This window comes from Anser cygnoides, chromosome 25 (assembly GCF_040182565.1).
Source record: "Anser cygnoides isolate HZ-2024a breed goose chromosome 25, Taihu_goose_T2T_genome, whole genome shotgun sequence".
Classification (NCBI taxonomy): domain Eukaryota; kingdom Metazoa; phylum Chordata; class Aves; order Anseriformes; family Anatidae; genus Anser; species Anser cygnoides.
In genome coordinates, this window is record NC_089897.1 from 5,404,562 (window position 1) to 5,422,069 (window position 17,508).

Sequence of the window (17,508 nt, forward strand, 5' to 3'; positions counted from 1 at the left end):
GACCCCATCAGCCCAGCCGCTGGGGGAGCAGAGCTGCTGGGTGCGGGGTGAGAATGTGCAAACCCCGCACCTCTGCGGTGTCTTTGGTGGCAGGGGGCCAATTCACATCAGCTGATGCCAGCCAGCCCCAGTGCTTATGGCACCCATCGACACCTCTGCTCTCAGGAGGGCAGCGTGGTGACAGCTCCAGTCTGCTACCGGTGGACAGAGAAGGAAGTAGATTAATAATGGAGAGGCTCCTGGGTGCTTGCAGTCTCACTCAGGAGTGAGGACGGAGGTTTGAACAAAGAACAACCGTGCCAAAACACCCGTATGGTCAACGAGTTTCCAGACTAGCACCCACTGAAATTTGGAACAAACGCCCACAAAAGCTGGCCTAGCAGAATCTAGCTTTCAGTAGGGAACTGATCCAAAAGCCACCAAGCTCCCCCCGAACGCTGTCACTGCATTCCCCCTGAGCCTGGGCAGCAGCCTCCCCGAGCCCTGTCGTACCCGTGTGTTAAGCCCTGCTGTGGGCCATATTGGAAGTAATTCACAGCGTGGTTCAGCTGGCTGGGCTCCTTGTTGTGTAAAAACACCAAATGGATGAGGCTGACTCTTTTTCTAATGAAATTCAAAAAAAGAAACTATAATTATGCTAGGAGAACATTCATTTGCTTGTTAAGTGAAATTTGAAGGGGAAACTTTAATGATGTTGGGAAGAAAATCAGATTCTCTTGTTAAACTAAATTCCAAGAGAACTCCACGCATATGCTGGACAGCACATTAAGCATCAAAGACTCATCAGTGATTCATAGAAGGCTTTTTTTTTTTTTTCTCAGCGACATGAATTATTTTCATGGAAAAAGATATGAAGATATCTGAGATGAAGACGAGGGGTGAATTTCTTTATTTTCATTTCTGTCCTTGGGAAGCATAGTGTATAAATAAACCTTCAGTTTAAAGGCCATTTAAAAAATCCCACAACTTCATATTTACTTTTCATTCTGTTAACACAGAAAAATAGGTTCTAATCCCTCAAATTCCGCTTGGAATTGTAAATAGGTTGATCTGTTTTCAACTCAGCTAAGGGAAAATGAATATATAGTGCAAGTCAGTCTAGAGGTTTCCTTATTAACCCCTTTGACTCTTTGCCTGCAGACCCGATCCCGTTCCTGCCCCGTACCATGCCCCATGTCAGATCTGGGAGGAATCGCTGCCAGCGGCCTGACGCTGGCCAGGCTGCCCGCGGCTCTGCTAATCACCTCCTGACTCGCAGGTACTAATCATCTATGCGTGCGAATTCAGCTAAAATCAACACCAGCGGAATAATAATATTGTTGTTACTAATAATCCTCTTTCTGAGGAAGGATCTTGAAATGTTAATTAGGCGTGACATTAATAAATTAAGCCTGACTTCCCACCAGCATTAAAGTATTTACTTAACATTATAGCACAAATAGGTACACTGAGGCAAGGAGAACTAATCTACTTTCATTTACACACTCCTAATTCCAGAATAACTCCTTTGCAGTTACTAATTTGCTTTGGAAAAGTACACAGGAAGCATACACCAGATTTTGAAGTCATTAATCTAATTCTGAAGTTAAGTGAACATGAGCAAAATGTCTTTTCGTGGTGGGATTTTGCACGAGGAAGGCACAGAGCAGAGTAGGGGCAGCAGGATTAAAGCCTTGCCTTTTCATTTCCTTCACTGAGCGTTCCCGAGCGATTCACCCACCTCTCGGTGCCTCTGGTTCCCCTCCTGCCCTTCTCCTCCCAGGTGCTCGCGAGCTTCTCTGCTCCATGCCTGCCATCGCTCGGCAAAGCTGAGCTTTGATCTCGGAGGTGGGCGCTCACAATTACTGCAACACAAACAATAACTTGAAGTTGTTAATGAAGGATACAATTAAAGGCAGCCGAGCATATATTCCTGGAAACGTGCTCATAAATTCCCTTGGCCCAACCTGCTCGGAGGCTTGGGAAGGGTGCTCCTCCTGGGCCACCCCAATAACCCAGCTTTGGTCCTGCTGCCGCCAGGCTCAGCAATACCAAATATCCACAGCTAATTCACCAACTGACATTTAAGGAACAGTAGAGCAGAAACATGACAAGCGAGATTCAAATACAAAGGTGTTTAACGTTATAATATATCAGAGGTGTCTCGTGGCTTTAATTGTGGATACTGCAGTTGTGCTGCTATCCATCAATCATCAAATGTCGTCCTCCCCCCTTTCTCTGTCATCTATCACCGTGGGTTTCCAACTATCTATCAGCTCACGTTCCCCAGGAAAGTCCATCATGCTGCCGTTCAAGGGCTGAGCCATATGGGAGGAGGTGCAGCATGAGCTCCCAGGTGGACAGAGAAACCCCAAAGCATCGCTCCAACGCTCCCCTTGCCTTAAGTGCGTGGCCATCTCTGGAGGGTGATTTTGCTCTAACAGCCTTATTCTTCCCCTCCCCAGTCACCATCCCTCCTCCCACCCATGAGTTATTAGATGACATAACATTCACTTTGGCGAAATATATTATTCAAACGGAGTGGCTTAAAATTGAAATGCTTACATGGTCATGAACCCAGGCTGCAGTTAAAAATAAATCCCTTTATCTGTGCTGCATTCTCAGGCCTGCATTTTCCATGAAAAGTCCTTTAAAATACTCCGGACTCTGAGCCTGAACAAGATCAAATGTGACTTTTTAAAAATAGGATGCCTGGTCCTCTCTGCTTTCCTCCTTGGACCGACAATGGGAGATAAATTTGCTCCGCAGGAACCTTTTGTGGGCCGTGCTGCTGAGGCAATTTGCAGTTTGCTGTGGAAAAGGCATCTTACGCTACATTTATCACCCCCTGCCGCTGGCTACAATTCAACCCACTTGGAGCCACTGAGCAGAGGTGCCGAGCAGAGTTCCTGCGTTATTATTCTACATAATAATGGGTGTTCAGGGAAGCAGGAGACAAATATAGAGTATATTCCAGAAAGGCTCAGCTGGGGAACGGAGCTAACGGGGCCGAGGGGCGGGCAGCAGGAGGGAAGGCATGAGGGAGGAGGGTTGGTGCAGAGCCCGGATAACCTTGGTCATCCAACGAGGCCTCTCTCTCGTGACGTCTGGGAAATGCTTCTGCCTCACCACGTGGTGCTCGATGGCTCTGCCCTACCTCCACCCTCTGCCCTGCACCTACTTGGGGTGCCAAAGCCTCTCGTGAGCCATATGGGCTTGCAGGGTGACGCTGACTTCAAAGCACCACTGTTGAGGGTATTTCTGGGCAGGAAGGAAGTCAAGCACAAATGGCATGGGTCTGGGAAAGAATGAACTTGCCAGCACAGTATTTATGATTCTGTTATTTCATCTGTGATGATCCCTGGGTATTCACTGTGTGTTATTTCTAGGGGATCCAGGATGTGCCCTTGGACAATCCTCATCTCACACGGGGTGACAGCTCAGCCAGATGCCACGGGGATGGCCATAAAGCAAGGACTCGAACAGGAGATAACAGAACAACCTGCCACATTCCAGGTCAAAGCACTGAGAAGTTCATTAAGCAGCCTACAGCCACACTGTAAGTTAGCAAGGAATCCAGTTTTGATACTTTAACCCTTGAATTCAGCCTTCTCCTCCCATATACATATGGATCTATTTCCCTACAATAAAAACTAAAATGATACACCTAACATATCATATAAAGACAGCAAAAAAAAAGCTACATAACTATGCTGTAAGCAGATATAGATGATCAGAAGACAATACTGTATTTTTATACAGTCACTTTTTAAGGTTCAAATTCAAAAGAGGGATAACTTTTCACTAAACAGAGCTCACAGGCAAGTATGCCTTTATCTTGCCATCCTGTGCACTTGCAACCCTAAGCGTTGTTGAAAATCTTTGGTGAGTGTTTTGGGTAGCAAATGCCTGGTGAGGAGACATTGTGAGCATGTTAATTGTAGGAATTTTTCTCATGTGTCTGAAAAGAATGACATTCCTCTCATGCTTCAGTATTCCACATCTGTGAGGATTTTATTTTTAAAACAGAAGAATGAAACACAACGTCCTGTCTGAAGATGTACGGTTTGATCCTTCGTTTGCTTTGTCTTTGGTCCCTGCCAGTGTCCCTGTTTGACTCCTGTCATTACCATCCCTTTGCACAGGTACCCCCTGCCCCCACTGCTAGCTCTCACAGCTAAGCTGATACTAATTTTCCTTTTCCAGAGTAAGATGATTAATCAGATCTTTGAAAGAAAACTTTCAGCTGGATATTTGTATGCAGTCCCTAGACAGAAATGCAGATTTAAGGAGAGAGCCATATGCAAGCATGAAGGGAGCAGATGTTGTACAATCAAGGGTAATTTAAAAGAGAGGGGGGAAGGTGATAGAAGGACAAAATGAATCCAAAGTTGAGAATTTCTTTGTTGTTGCCACAAGCACAAAAATGATGTTCTACTTTGCACCTTCGAGTCCCATGCTGAAAACACTGGTTGTCTTTCGGGTCACTGCCACCAAATGCCACTTCTCTCTCCCCAGATGCTGCAATTTCAGAGCTGTGCTCTTGGTTCTTGTACTGAACAGAGAATTCATCTTACACATCTTTCCTTTCATCCTCCAGCCTCTTTGGGAGATGGAGAATTCCCTGCTTTTGAGTCATGACTTTGCACTAAACTCCTGGCAAATACGATGCAAAGCAATCACGTCACCGTGTCTAGCAGCAGAGACAAATAGGAGCCTGCCTTGCCGTACTCTGTCATCAGTGGATTTAATCCCCATATTTGTTTTGTCCTCCCCTCTGAAAAGTATGAGCATAGCCAGTAATGTCCATGTCTTACGGAGGAGCGTGCAGGGATGCTGGTGTGCTCCAGTTTCGTGCAGGAGCCATCATTCCACCAACAGCACCCATTGGAGATGCTTTCCTGCAGCTGCAGTGTTCAACGTGGCTGAGAAGAAAAAGAAATAAAATAAAGGGAGGACCAGACCTTGTGAAATCCAGAAAGGATGAGCTCTGCAGGTCAGGACGAGGTAGGGGCAGAGTTTTGTGTTGGTTCCAGATCCAAAAAGTTAAAGCAGCTGCCAGGACTTTTCTCCCGACTCTACTTGTAGTGCTGTCAGCCTTTTATATCCGTGGAGATCAAGTTTTGCTTTTCTTCCTTCCCTGAAAAGAGACTGAAAAAAGGAAAATAAAAGTGGTGGTTTTTTTTGTAATTCAGTGCGATACTAATCAATTGTGACAGGATCTGGAGAATATTTTCACGGTGCCAATTATTTAAAGGGCAAAGATGCCATAGTACCATTAAAGTAATAGCGCAGACAGCTCTCTAGGACATTGTGGAACAATGTACTAAATGTTGTTCAACTTGTTCAATGAAATAAAGTATTGGATCATTAACCTTACCAATGTCAATGTGTTGTCACTATCAAATTCAACTAAATGAGTGTCCAAGGTAATAGTTAGAAGCACACTTCCCACCAAGGAATGCATTAATACATTATTGGCTGCTAATAAAGAGAAACTGTAATGCAGTGTGAGGAAGTTGGAGAAGAGCTATAAATGTGCACTAAAGAGAGGGTCAAGTGGGATGGGACCGAAACATACAGGTGTGCACGGGTGTGCAAGATTTATGCCCTCACACACGCACATTTACAATCCATGGTGTGACTCAGCAGGAAATTTATGAAAGCAAACTCCGAAGTTGTAAACATGTATTATGGGAGCCAATGTCTGCAAACCTCCTTTGGAGCAGGATTTGGAGCACATAAATATCTTAGACAATTTGCTTGTGAGACGTCCTGAAAAGAGTCACATTGTTAGTCTCTGTCAGCAGGGCTGGTGGGGGGAGTTCTGTTCTGTTCTGTTTTGCTTCTCAAAGCAAAGAGGAGAGGAAAGGCTGCACTCTTCAGGTGTGTCCCAGGTGAGGCATCGGGGAGCGGGTACATCGCACTGCAAAGGCACCGATCCAGGATCGCTGCTGCTCAAAAACCTCTTGCAGAGGCAGGTGTGACAAGGTGAAAAACATTAGCGAGTGAAATGAACATTGTTCCAAAGGAAAACGTTGGCACAAAGATAAAAAGGATCAAAAAGCTTGGCCACTGTAACATTTCAGTTGGAATTGCATTCTCAGATAAAGCGAGCAGAAAAGGCAGCCTTTTTCCTTCTTGGTCACTCATGGCAGCAGGATACCGCTAGGAGTAGCCCACGGTTGCCAGTGCAAATGGAGTCCTTCGATGTTTGCAGTCCTATTTCCACTTTATAATGAAATGGAAGACAGAAAATACAGATTTAAGTTATGCAGAGGTGGAAAAACTACCAGGATACTGGGCACCACTGGCGTTATTTCTGGGTCCATTTGTATTTCAGAATTAATGACATAAATGGGGTAATTTAAAATAGCTAATTCTTTTCACAGAGTCTGCACGAGCTCAGGTGATGTCAGACATGCTGTCACCAGGAAGGTTAAATACTCTTGGTACTTGCTAATTACCTAATCACCATTACTATCTCATATTAATTCTATCCTAAGAATGGATTTCATTATGACTAACCCAAGTTATTAAAGAATGAGCTGTAAAGAAAACCCCTGTTGTTTGCATTCATTTAAGGGAGAAGAAAAAAGCCCATAATAATAGCGTTTCTACCTAGCATTAGGCAATCCTGAAAAGCAGCAAACATTCTCCCCTCCTGGTGGTTTGCAAGCAGAGAAGCTCTGCTCTGGTGCCTGCGCTGCATTCCTGCGCTCGCAGAGCTGGAACACCCGAGCACAGCACCCAAACTGCTGCTTCCAGCTCCGTGCACCCCGGCGTGAACACGGTGCGGCTTTAGCCTTGATCATACGCCACCTCTGTCTTCTAAATTCATATGGCATTGATTAGTTCATCAGTGCCCTTGAAGATAAACCCTTGAATCCCTAGCTAGTGTTGAAGTGGGACTGAGTGGTGCTTGTGTGCTACAGTGGCTGCAGATGGAGAATTTTTATTGTTCAGGCTGCATCTTACACATTCCCTTGACAACTTTGGAGACGACTGACGAAATCTGTAGCACTGACTCAGCTCTGTTTTCACCATGGCCATAAGAGGACGCATCAGTACCTTCTGTGGGCACCAAGCAGCAGAGGAGGTGCGCTTTGCTGAAGACCTGATGGTTCGTGGAACCAGGGCTTGGGATTTTCACCTGTTAGGGAGTTAGCAGGAACACTTCCGAGGCAGGTAGGTTTGATGGTTGTTTTTAGCGCTGTGCTATTAATCCTTACATTTGACTCAAAGTGTGCATTAGGCGATGGCAGCTACATAGTTGCTACCTTTTGAAATGCTAATTGTCAAACCAAAGTTTAGAAAGACTATTTCAAAGCAAAGTTGCCATTATTTGTAGGCTGTGCTCTAAATGCAAGAGCTCAATTATCTAGTGTCAAACTTCTGACACCTTTGCTGATCCATAAAAACAAGGGAGATTAAAGACTTTTCTGGAGTAGAATCTCATTTGTATGCTCAGAGCTATTTACTGTACTATATTTTGTGGGCAAGCCCAAAGCCTGCTGAGTGGTCAGGACAAGATATTTATGGTTACTCGTAACACCTTACCAGGGGGATAGCATTCAGCTTGTAGACACACTTTCATCATCTTCATGGATTTCTCTGAGCCAGGAATCCATGCTTTTAAGATATAGAGGAGAGCACTGAAGATTCTTTCAGGCTTTCGACTGTCTTTTTAGAGACAACAAAGGATTTCCTTTATTGTTCCTTTGACTTTCTCTGCTATTAGTGCATGGTAAAGAGCATTAGTTCCTCAGAGGGAAAGGCGCTATGATTTATGCAAAAGATGAAAAGATAGTGTGAAAATGCACTTTTGGTAGGAATTTGCATTTGCAGTTCAAGTGTCTTCTGGAAAGTCATGTCTGTCGTATCATGGTCAAAACTATGGTATTCTTAGCTCTTCGGTTTTGACTCTTGCCCTAAAATTTCAGCCGAGTAGGAGCCAGCTGAATTATAAGCTTTGGCTCAACTTAATTTTACTCAGAAATACTTTAAAAGAAGAGCATAGTATGTTGTCCTAATACAAAAGAATGTGACAGGCTATGTTCTGGGTCATTTGGGAGATGAAACACTACATTTTTGTCACATTGAGGGTATCACATTACACTCTGCAGCATGTAAAAATTTAAAAGCAATTAAAGGTCATGAGCCACATCAGTGATCACATTGCTCACGCTTCAGTTCATCCAGAGCTCGTATATTGTATTTTTGCTGGGTGGTGCACGGGACATAATTTTTCAGAATGGTCTGTTTCAGTTTTTTGGCGTTCCTCTACTGACAAGAGGGTTCCGCTTATCACAAGGATCCCTTCTGAACATATGGCCTTCTGCGGCTCCCCTCGTAGCGACTTTACCTGGGTGGCAGAGCATCTTCTCCTCTCACCCTCAGAGAACCACAGACCCCTGATGATCACAGATTCCTGCACTATGATGCTACTGACCTATCTGGGGCTGAGGCAGACTTCATTGCTATTTCCAAGGGCATGGAGAAGTCAACACTGGTGTAACCAGACGGCAGCTTGACAGTTTATATACGCCCGAGTCAGGTAACAGACCCCCTTCATCATTCCAGCTGCGGTTGCAGAAGAACCACAGAATAAACGTGACTTCCAGGAAAAGTGCTGAAGGAGGTGAACAACACACAAAGTGCATCCGTCATGAGCCAGAGATACCCAGGCACCATTCACCAGCTCCACTGAACATACCACTCGCGATGTGCCCCACTACTCCATCAATGGCAGCAGAAGCTTAATGGGTAGCAGCAGAGCAGTTAAGTGTCAGGATTATTAATTAACGGGTTAACATGCCCTGCTGAACTTTTGTCTCCACTTAAGAGGGTTGTAGGTGCCAGGATTTGATTATCTGATTAACTATATGCCAGCATGTCCAGTTACAGTATTTTTTCATCAGCTGGGTTACCCCTTGATACAACAAATTTCACCCCTTTCCCAAGGCAGCAACGTGGGACCCAGCTCTCTAGCCAAACCCAGCACAAATCCATCCCTTTCAGATGAAACAGAAAGTTCAAATACAAGCCCAGAAAGATAACTTTGTTGATTCTCTTGGCTCAGTAGTTCTCCAGCTGAATAAAGATTCAGCTACATCTTTATTGGCCTTTATCATCAAGAGTTCTTTTCTTAATGGTGTCCTTAAGATGGTTTTATCTGACTTGAAAAAAGACCGAAGGCCTCTTTCTCCATCTCTTTTCAGAATCCCTCCTCTGAAGCTCCCAAACAAGGCCAAATGTCAGCACAGCTTTCAGCTCTAACTAATGGTGCTGCAGCCAGCATTTCCTTTGCTTCCCCGGTTCCTGACACCCCGACCTACAAGGTGCAGAGCCCTGCCCAGGATCGAGCTGCTCCAGAGAGCAGCGGGGATTTCATCCTGCTGGGAGGAAAACCTGCTCCTGTGCGTCCCAGCAAGATTCACACCAAGTCACCCCCGCTTTCGGTCACACGCCGAAGTGAGGAAGGAAAGAACAGGCGTAAGCTGCACTTAAAATTTAGAGGTTTCGAAAGAAATCCTAACAAGTTCAGGGGAAGCTTGGGAACTCGAAATGTAACTAACAGCTGCCATTTTCAATGAAAGCTTAAAGTTTTCATCAAGTTGCACACAGGATTAGAAAATTGTCTCCATTTCAGTTTTAACATGCATAAGCTGAGCTGATAGGTAACGCTGAGCAGCTTTGAGGTTGCCAAGGAATGCTAGAAAATCAGTTTCACATGAGTTAAAGATTGAGCCTTTAGCATATATAATTTTATAAAGAAATATGCTAACGCTCTTCTGCAGCCAAGGCAGCAGAAGGACATCAAATGTGGATGCACAATAGGCACTGGACTGCCAAGTTTAACGCATCTAAAATGAGCAACCTGCTTCAAAGATCCAATCAAGCCTTTGAATGCCCCCTCAAAATGCCATGGAGATGCTCCTCGTTCAGCACAAGGTGGTCCAAGCCGAGCAGGGTTTGGCAGGTCTGTGCTAGAGAACGGGAAGGCTGCGACTGCTTCGTGGTTTGGAGTCATTCCACCTTGGATACCTCCAGCAAGAAGCATGAGTTTCACATTAAAGTACAGCCCTTCACGTGGATTAAATAACCCTCTCCCTCTGGGCACGACACAGAGGAAGGAGCTGGAGTCTCTGGTTTTAGCACCTATTGCCTTAATGAATTCAGCCTGGGATACAGCTGCAGTCCGTAGTCATTGCTGTGTTCCAGTACATTTAACACCTCCTAAACATGGATAAATGGAAAACCACATATACCACTGCATTTTGCAAGTGAAATGTTTTTATGGTTTTATTTTTTTAAAGCTGTGATAGATAAACTGCACAGTCCAAAAGAGAACTGATCTGTGCAAAAAAGCTCTCAGCATTCACATGTTCATTTGCCCCATTTATTACATCCCCTGGCACCTAACCTAGGAGCTGGGATGAGTTGCAGCTGTGCCTCTTGGATGATATTATTATTTGGGATGCCACGATAATGTGACCTCTGGCTGGTGAAAGAATATCTAAATAAACAGTTTTGGGGGAAAAAAACGTGATCACAGTCTGAGATTTTTGTTCCAAACCATTGCCTCTCTGCTGGTGATGCAAAATACCACTGGAGAACTGAGTGTCTGCTTCTGTATGCAGCTATTCAATGTGTCTTTTTCCATTTCTAAAACTCACCACGCTATTCTACCTCCGTTGTTTTAAAGGAATATTTATTTTCATGTATAACTTAGCAAAGGTTATTGTTTGGGGATGCGCAGTAAACCTTAAGATCCTATGGGGAAAAGCAATTGTGGCTTTGTTCTCCTGCTGTGGGCTCTGCTGGTTATGCAGTACCTGAGGACAAAAGCCCCAGGTGCTCCTGCACGGCACTGCTGACTGCCTGGTCTGGCACGAGGGCCGTGAGAGGTCAACAACAGACTTCAGTGGGTAAAACCAAGCGAGAATGGGAGAAGCTGGCTCCGCCACCCCACGTGCCGTCTCCTCCAGCCTCGTGGAGCTCTGCAGCTCCTCACCATCTCCTCTGCAAAGTGGAGCCTCTTCAAGAGCCTCCCACTTAAGATAGTGTTAGATGAATGCTATAACAAAAGCCATAATAAAACAGCATGGAAAATCAGGGGACAAAGGAACAAAACATTTTGAAATAGAAATTAAGCTGGTGGCAGAAAGGAGTCTAAGGAGCTGTTCAGATGCTTTAAGATCTAATCCATCAGCTTTTTTCTTGCCGGTTTAATTTTTTTTTTTTTTACAGGGCAATTTCATAAAAATAGATTTGGCGCTTCGACGTTACAATAAGTGCCCTGAGGAAAAGAAGATAAAGGGCAATAACATAACTAATGGAAATAAACTTAACGGCATTAACTGGTCAGGAGCACAGAAGAAACCACCAGTTGGTGGGTGGAAGAGATACAATCTTTTATTATTACTTTTTTTTTTTTTCCTAGCATACTGCATCAGTGTATAAAATTCAGATGTAAGGACGCAGGTTTCCAGGGTACAGATAAGAAAGTCAAAATGACTCATTCCAGAACAGAGACAGGTTAGCAAAGATGTATGCTGCAACGCCCGTGATTTACTTCTCATGCTAAATAAAGCACTGGGTGTTGCTGCTGTTTGGATTGGTATCTGTTACTTTTCATAGATTATGTCTATGCACATCCATGCTGCGAGAAGGCAGACCAAAGAACAAAAGCAACTTCTTCAGCAAGAGAAAAACATCTTTGGATGTATTGGGTTACAACAACAACTTTGGATGTATTGGGTTACATTTACAGATTTATATGGGGCATCTTCAGTGACTTCAGGGCATTTTCACCTACTAACTCAAAATTTTCTTTTTGCTTTCCAGCAGCCCCAATATCCTATTCAGCTGAAGTACAGCAGAGAGGATACACTGAGGATACCCAACAGGAAGAGAAAAGGGAAAGCCTAGAGGGGTTCAGACACCTGTGGTCATTTCATGAGACAGGAATTTGTGTCCCTTGTCCCTTTTCCCATAAAGCAGCCATCCTTTACTTGCCCATGTTGTCAAATTCACACGGGGAAATAAAGTGTGTTAATTTTCAACAGCCCAGACACTGTTACTGTTCATTAGGAGGTATGTAGTGCTTTGGCTATCCAAAGTGCTGCACTAGTATGAAGTGATTAATCTTTGCAGTGCTTTCCCTGTGATGAATTAGGAGGTCACTATCTTGCAGAGGGTCAGAGGGAGATGAAATGGGACACGGAAGAGTGCGATTTCCAAGCCTGCCACACTTTTGACTTCCATTAGGAATCAGAAAATCATATGGGATATTGTAACAACTGGGGTCCATGATGGCCTTGTCAGTCTGTCAGTCATCTGTGCTTCTGTCCATCTGCCTATCCTTTCTCTCCTCTCCCCACGTGCTGGTTAAGCTATTCAACCAGAAAAGGAGTCCAAAGGGTGGGAAGAAGGGAAAAATATCCACTTTATCAAAATGATAGATTTGATATAAAACTCTGACTTAAACATTCAACTTGCTCTGTTTTAACAGGGTTGTCAGCAGTGGACGGTGAGTTTAACTTATGAAAATCAACAAAAATGCTTTCTTGTTGCTTCACACATCATGATGAACAATAACCTGACAGGAGAAACAAGCCCTGATTAAGAAAGGATTGCTTTTTGAGGCACGCCAGTAATGAAGTATGAAGGAAATTGAAGACTTGCTGCTCACAGATATTAGCACAAACCCAGCTGTCTTGGAATTATTTTTTTAACCACAATAGATAATTCTTGAATGATGTGCCTGAGAGATGAATCCTGCAACTAAAGGAAGCCATCTATTAAATTAACAAGTATATTTTCAATTCCTTCAAAACAGAATGTAATTTAATCAGATCTTCAAAGCCAGAACAGAAATGTTAAATGTCTTTCAGAAGTGATTTCTGCAGAGGTGATCCTGGCGAAGGTGATTTGACTAAAGCATTTGCTGTAGCTCAGAACCTCTGCTACAAACTGAAGAGCAAATTCTGACATTCACGGTCACTTTTGTTCTCACCCACTCAAGCAGGCTACGAAGGAAGTTCACCCCGTGCTGGGGCACAGGCACGAGGCTGATGCAGCACACACGTCCTGGCTGAGCTCAAAAAAGTTCAGCCTGGAGCGCACGCCTGTCCTGTGGCTACTCGGATTTAGGCAGAGCCGCCTACGCCTGCGGTTTCCCCACAAGCCGTCTCCTGAAGTTCCCAGTCGGCATTTTCTTAGCTGGGCAGCACTCCCCTGGAGCTCACGTCAGCCTCCTGCAGAGCATTTTGCCCTCCCAGTGCTGCTGGAGTGGCAACTGGCTTACCCAGCACCAAGTCCTTCACAGACAGGCCATTAAGAGGCCCTGTTTTTCCCCTCTGTGTTCCCATTTGCAGCGAAGGGACCCGGGGCCGTCTGTGGGCGCTGCTGACGCTGCCCCAGGCCCTGGGCCCGGCCGCTGGTGTGAGGGGCGGCCTGGTGGCTGCTACCGCGTGGCTGGGACGTGCACACGCGTGTGACAGGCACATGGGGACAGGGACGCTTGGGACATGGCTTCGTCCTGCAGCGGGTATCCTCCCACTCGGCCCCACACCTGGGCTGCTGAACTCCGCCGTGGCATGCCCTTGTGTGGCGTCCTCTGAACTCAAGTGGAGCCTGTCACAGCCTGTCATCACAAGTAATTATTCAAGGATGCCTGAGGCGATACCGATGGATTTAAATACAGAACAGCAGGCCAGGTTAGAGTCTGCGTAACTTAGTTTGTCATTTCCTTCAGCCTTCTCTTTAAAAATGGATTTTGGGGCTCAGGAGAGTTCCCAGGCTGCCTGCTCAGGAACCTGATGCTTGGCTACACCCAGGCTGAGGTCAGCAGAGGCTCCTGCACCGCTTTCCCTTCCCCACATCAGAAATCCACACGTGAACGATACCTCCCCTTGCTGGGATGGATGGGGAATCCCTTCCCATGTTGCCGCTACCAGCACCACACTGGGAGGCATCTCCCCTCCCCTCCCAAATGCTGCCTGTGGGACAGAGAGGATAAGAAATCCTGTAAAATCTACTAAAACTCCCCAGAAGCTGTCTAATTGCTTTTCTTCCGTGGCGGATGGCTACCCCCTAACCAGTAGGAGGGTAGGCGGGAGAGATCTGAGCTGGAGGATTGCGTAAAACTACTTGGAACTGAAGGGAATTAATAAGAAACTACTTCCTGATTAGCAGGATGATCATGTCATTCTGCAGGTAATTCCCCGGCTTTGCAGGCGGCTGGCCTGGAATCCCATTCCAGGAAAAACAGCAGCAGCACCACAAAGCCCTCCCCAGCCACGGAGCTTGTCCCTCCTCCCTCTCCCCCCTCTTCTCGATAGGCCCCGACTACAACTTCAGTCATTAGCTCGCAAATTAGTCCTGGATGCGATCTGCAGCAATGCTTATTTAGGCCTGCAGGCAATTCCCTCACCTTTTAAATGTTACTGGGGAGTGCTTAGAATTCTTTTTTTTTTTTTCTTTTTTGAACAACAACAACAATTTCAGTTAATTTAATTATAGCTGGGATTTAATGTTTAAGAGCTATCAGTTTAATAAGTATCAGGGATCCGTATCTTTGTTATCAGCATCTTTGCGAACCGCTGAGCAATGCCTGCACCACGCAGGGGCTGCAGAGGTGGAGCTGAGACAGCTCCCTGCCGCTGCCAGCCCACGTTCCTCCACCTCGGGCCGGTTCCTGCACCCCTTGGGGTGGCTCTGCCCCGTGGCACGCGGACGCTTGCACCCACCTGCTCCTACGCTCACACTAACCACAAGTCTCTAACGGCCGGCCAAAACCAATGATATTTTATTTTATTTTGAGTTACCGGTGCCTCAGACTCCCATGGCTGACTGCTGCCGAGCTAAGCCTTTTTTTTTTTAACTAGGCAGAAGTGGGTCTGATTCTCATTTACACCGAGGTTGTGAATGCACTACTCTTTACTGGCCAAAGCAGTTTGGAAATGATTTTCAACCCCTTTCAGGGATAAGTCTAAGCTCTGCTATGGCTACATAGCCTCCCCAACCCCAAAACACAGGTGCACCTACTCTTACATGCTGGTCGAAGCACTTTACTCCTGCTTTGTCAAGGTGTAAATCACTGCACAAGGTGCAAGGCAGAACTGAGCTCAGCTCGGAGTCTAGAAAGAGCCCCAGTGCAGAAATGGCTCCTCTGAGAATAACAAATTATCATCTTATCTCCACTGATGCTGCATTTTATTGCCTCTTAATATTTTTTCTGGGCTGTCCACAGCCTTTTATCATCTCTCCTGCACTTGATTGCAGCTTTATGGCCTGCTGTTCCCTCCCCATTTCTTCCCCTCCCTCTCTTGCCAGTCTCTATTCCTCTTGCCCAAACAACGGCTTTTCGCAGCCACCTCATCTAGCCTAGCCGCTGATATTCCTCAAGGTTCAGTTGCTTTTTCCATTGTTATTTGCAATTTATCTGATTCCCAAACCTGACATTATTCTTCGCTGTGATATACAGTTGCCTGGCTATTGCTAACCATGTGCAAGCATATTATTCTGCATTGACAAATTTTATTTATTTAGCTGCCTTCCCAAGTTTAGAGCAGCATTCACTAAATTACAGATTTTGATGTCTGCAAATCATAACCCCATCACACAGATAAGACAGAATTCATTACCGCAAGCCCTGCCATTACATGGAAGAATTTAGGTCAAACTGGTTTGTCCTTGGACAGCATCCCTGGATATCAAATTCAGTGCATCCTTCTTTTACACAAGTTCTCTCTGGACCCAGAAGAACCAGCGACACCCCTCAGTTTATACTGGAAACCTTCAGATACACCACCTTGGCTTATCAGGAGCAAACTTTGGCCTGAACTGAACATAAGGTAAAGGGTTGCTCTGCAGCTGGGCAGCTGCCAGCCTGTCTACAGGAGCCTGTCAGACTGCTGGAGCACAAGAGCATGTACCTAGAAGGGGACCTTAACGACTGGCCCAGCCATCGGGCACCTTCTTCACATCGTTAACAAGGAAAAAAAACTCAGCAGCAAACCTGGGGACTTGCAGGAATTGATCGATCACATAACCAAATGGGATAACCTTCCTTCCTGCCCCCTGCTCCGGGGAAACAGCCCTGGCAGGTGGACTTTTGTCCAACAGCTCCTACGAATTGCCAGCTAACAGATATTTTTCTTTCCGTCCATACTTTTCTTTAAAATGTCTGTTAAGTCAAACAACAAGCCTATCCCCTGGCAATACTATCACAGCTTTCATCTTTTGATTTGTAGAGGGGAGGACTGCAGTGCAGAGACAATTAGTGAATACAGGTCACAGACAGTCGCTGAGGACACAGCGGCAGCATTACCAGTAAACAGAAATGCTGTAGCATTATGGCCAGGATTGAGACCCTGGATTCGTAAGAGGCTTAAAAGGAGCAAAAATGGAAACTTAAGGGTTTGGAGTCATCCTACCACACTTCAAGCACTTAACTGAGGTCTCCAAGTTAGAAATCCCGTGGCTAATAGCTGTTCAAAGGCATCTCAGGAAGCTCTTTGGCTGCAGATGGGCTGCATTACCTTCTGGAAGGTCTCGCTGGCTCTTTCTCATGCAGCTCTGCTCCCAGCTCAGCTGCCTCAAGTAAGTGAAGCCTCTGACAAAGCACAAAAAGCCGCAGCAGGACGCTTACAGGAGGCCACCCACCCCACAGCTCCAGCCTCTTCCTATCACAAATTCACAGGTGTGGCACAATCTCCAAGGGACAAACGTGCCCAGCACCCCGTCCCGAGGGCGCAGGGCTCCGGGGGGCTGCGCCTGGCACCTCGGCCCCGCAGCCCCTGCCTCCTTTCCCTGCTTCTGCCCCTGCCCCATGCCCGCAGCTCCAGGGGGAGGCCGCCTCCTGCTGCACTGCCTGCGGGGACACATGCGTCCGGATCTTCTGCGCATCAAAGCCCTAATCGGGTAATGACTTGATGGATGGCAGGAGTAGACTCGGGGGATTTCACTTTATGCAGAGCTCCCAGATACCAATCAGCAACAATAGGTTTTATATAGACAAAAGAGACAGAGAGGAATATCTCTGAGGGTAATGTCTCCTGATAAGTGGCAAAGCAATATCCCTCCCCTTGGCGTTCTTCAGACACAAACTAAGGCAAGTTTGGACAAAACCAGCTCCCATTGATCGACTCTATGATAGGTTTGCTGGATTATTGACAAAGTGCTCTGTAATCATTCCCCTGTAACAAGAAAGGAAACAAGACAGGCCTGAGGAATGAGGAACAGATCAGATGTTTGTCACATATTAAAGACCCAATCACCAGAGTTGCACGCCCGATTAAAAGCAATAACGGGAACCAGACAAGCTCCATGCTGCAGCTCCCATCAGCTTGCACTCACGCAGGGACCATGGCAATTCCCATCACGAAGATGTGATGGGGTTTTGGCTCTGCTACGGGCTCCTGAAGCTCCCAGGAAGGCGAGGCCGGGTTTGCTTAGGAGCCTTCCAGCAGCAGACCTGCATCGACCAAGCACTGACGCCTGTTAGAGGGAGTTTTGTTC

General features: G+C 45.9%; 1 protein-coding gene across 1 annotated transcript in view; it reads right to left on the reverse strand.

Moving 5' to 3' along the window:
* The window catches only part of PLXNA2 (plexin A2), a 451,101-nt gene that overhangs the window by 199,672 nt on the left and 233,921 nt on the right, over positions 1 to 17,508 (reverse strand). The window contains exons 6-7 of the mRNA XM_066983022.1: positions 4,944 to 5,130; positions 1,721 to 1,844 (exon numbers count right to left, since the gene is read on the reverse strand). The gene's annotated coding sequence lies outside the window, so the exon portion shown is untranslated. The remainder of the gene's footprint in view (positions 1 to 1,720; positions 1,845 to 4,943; positions 5,131 to 17,508) is intronic.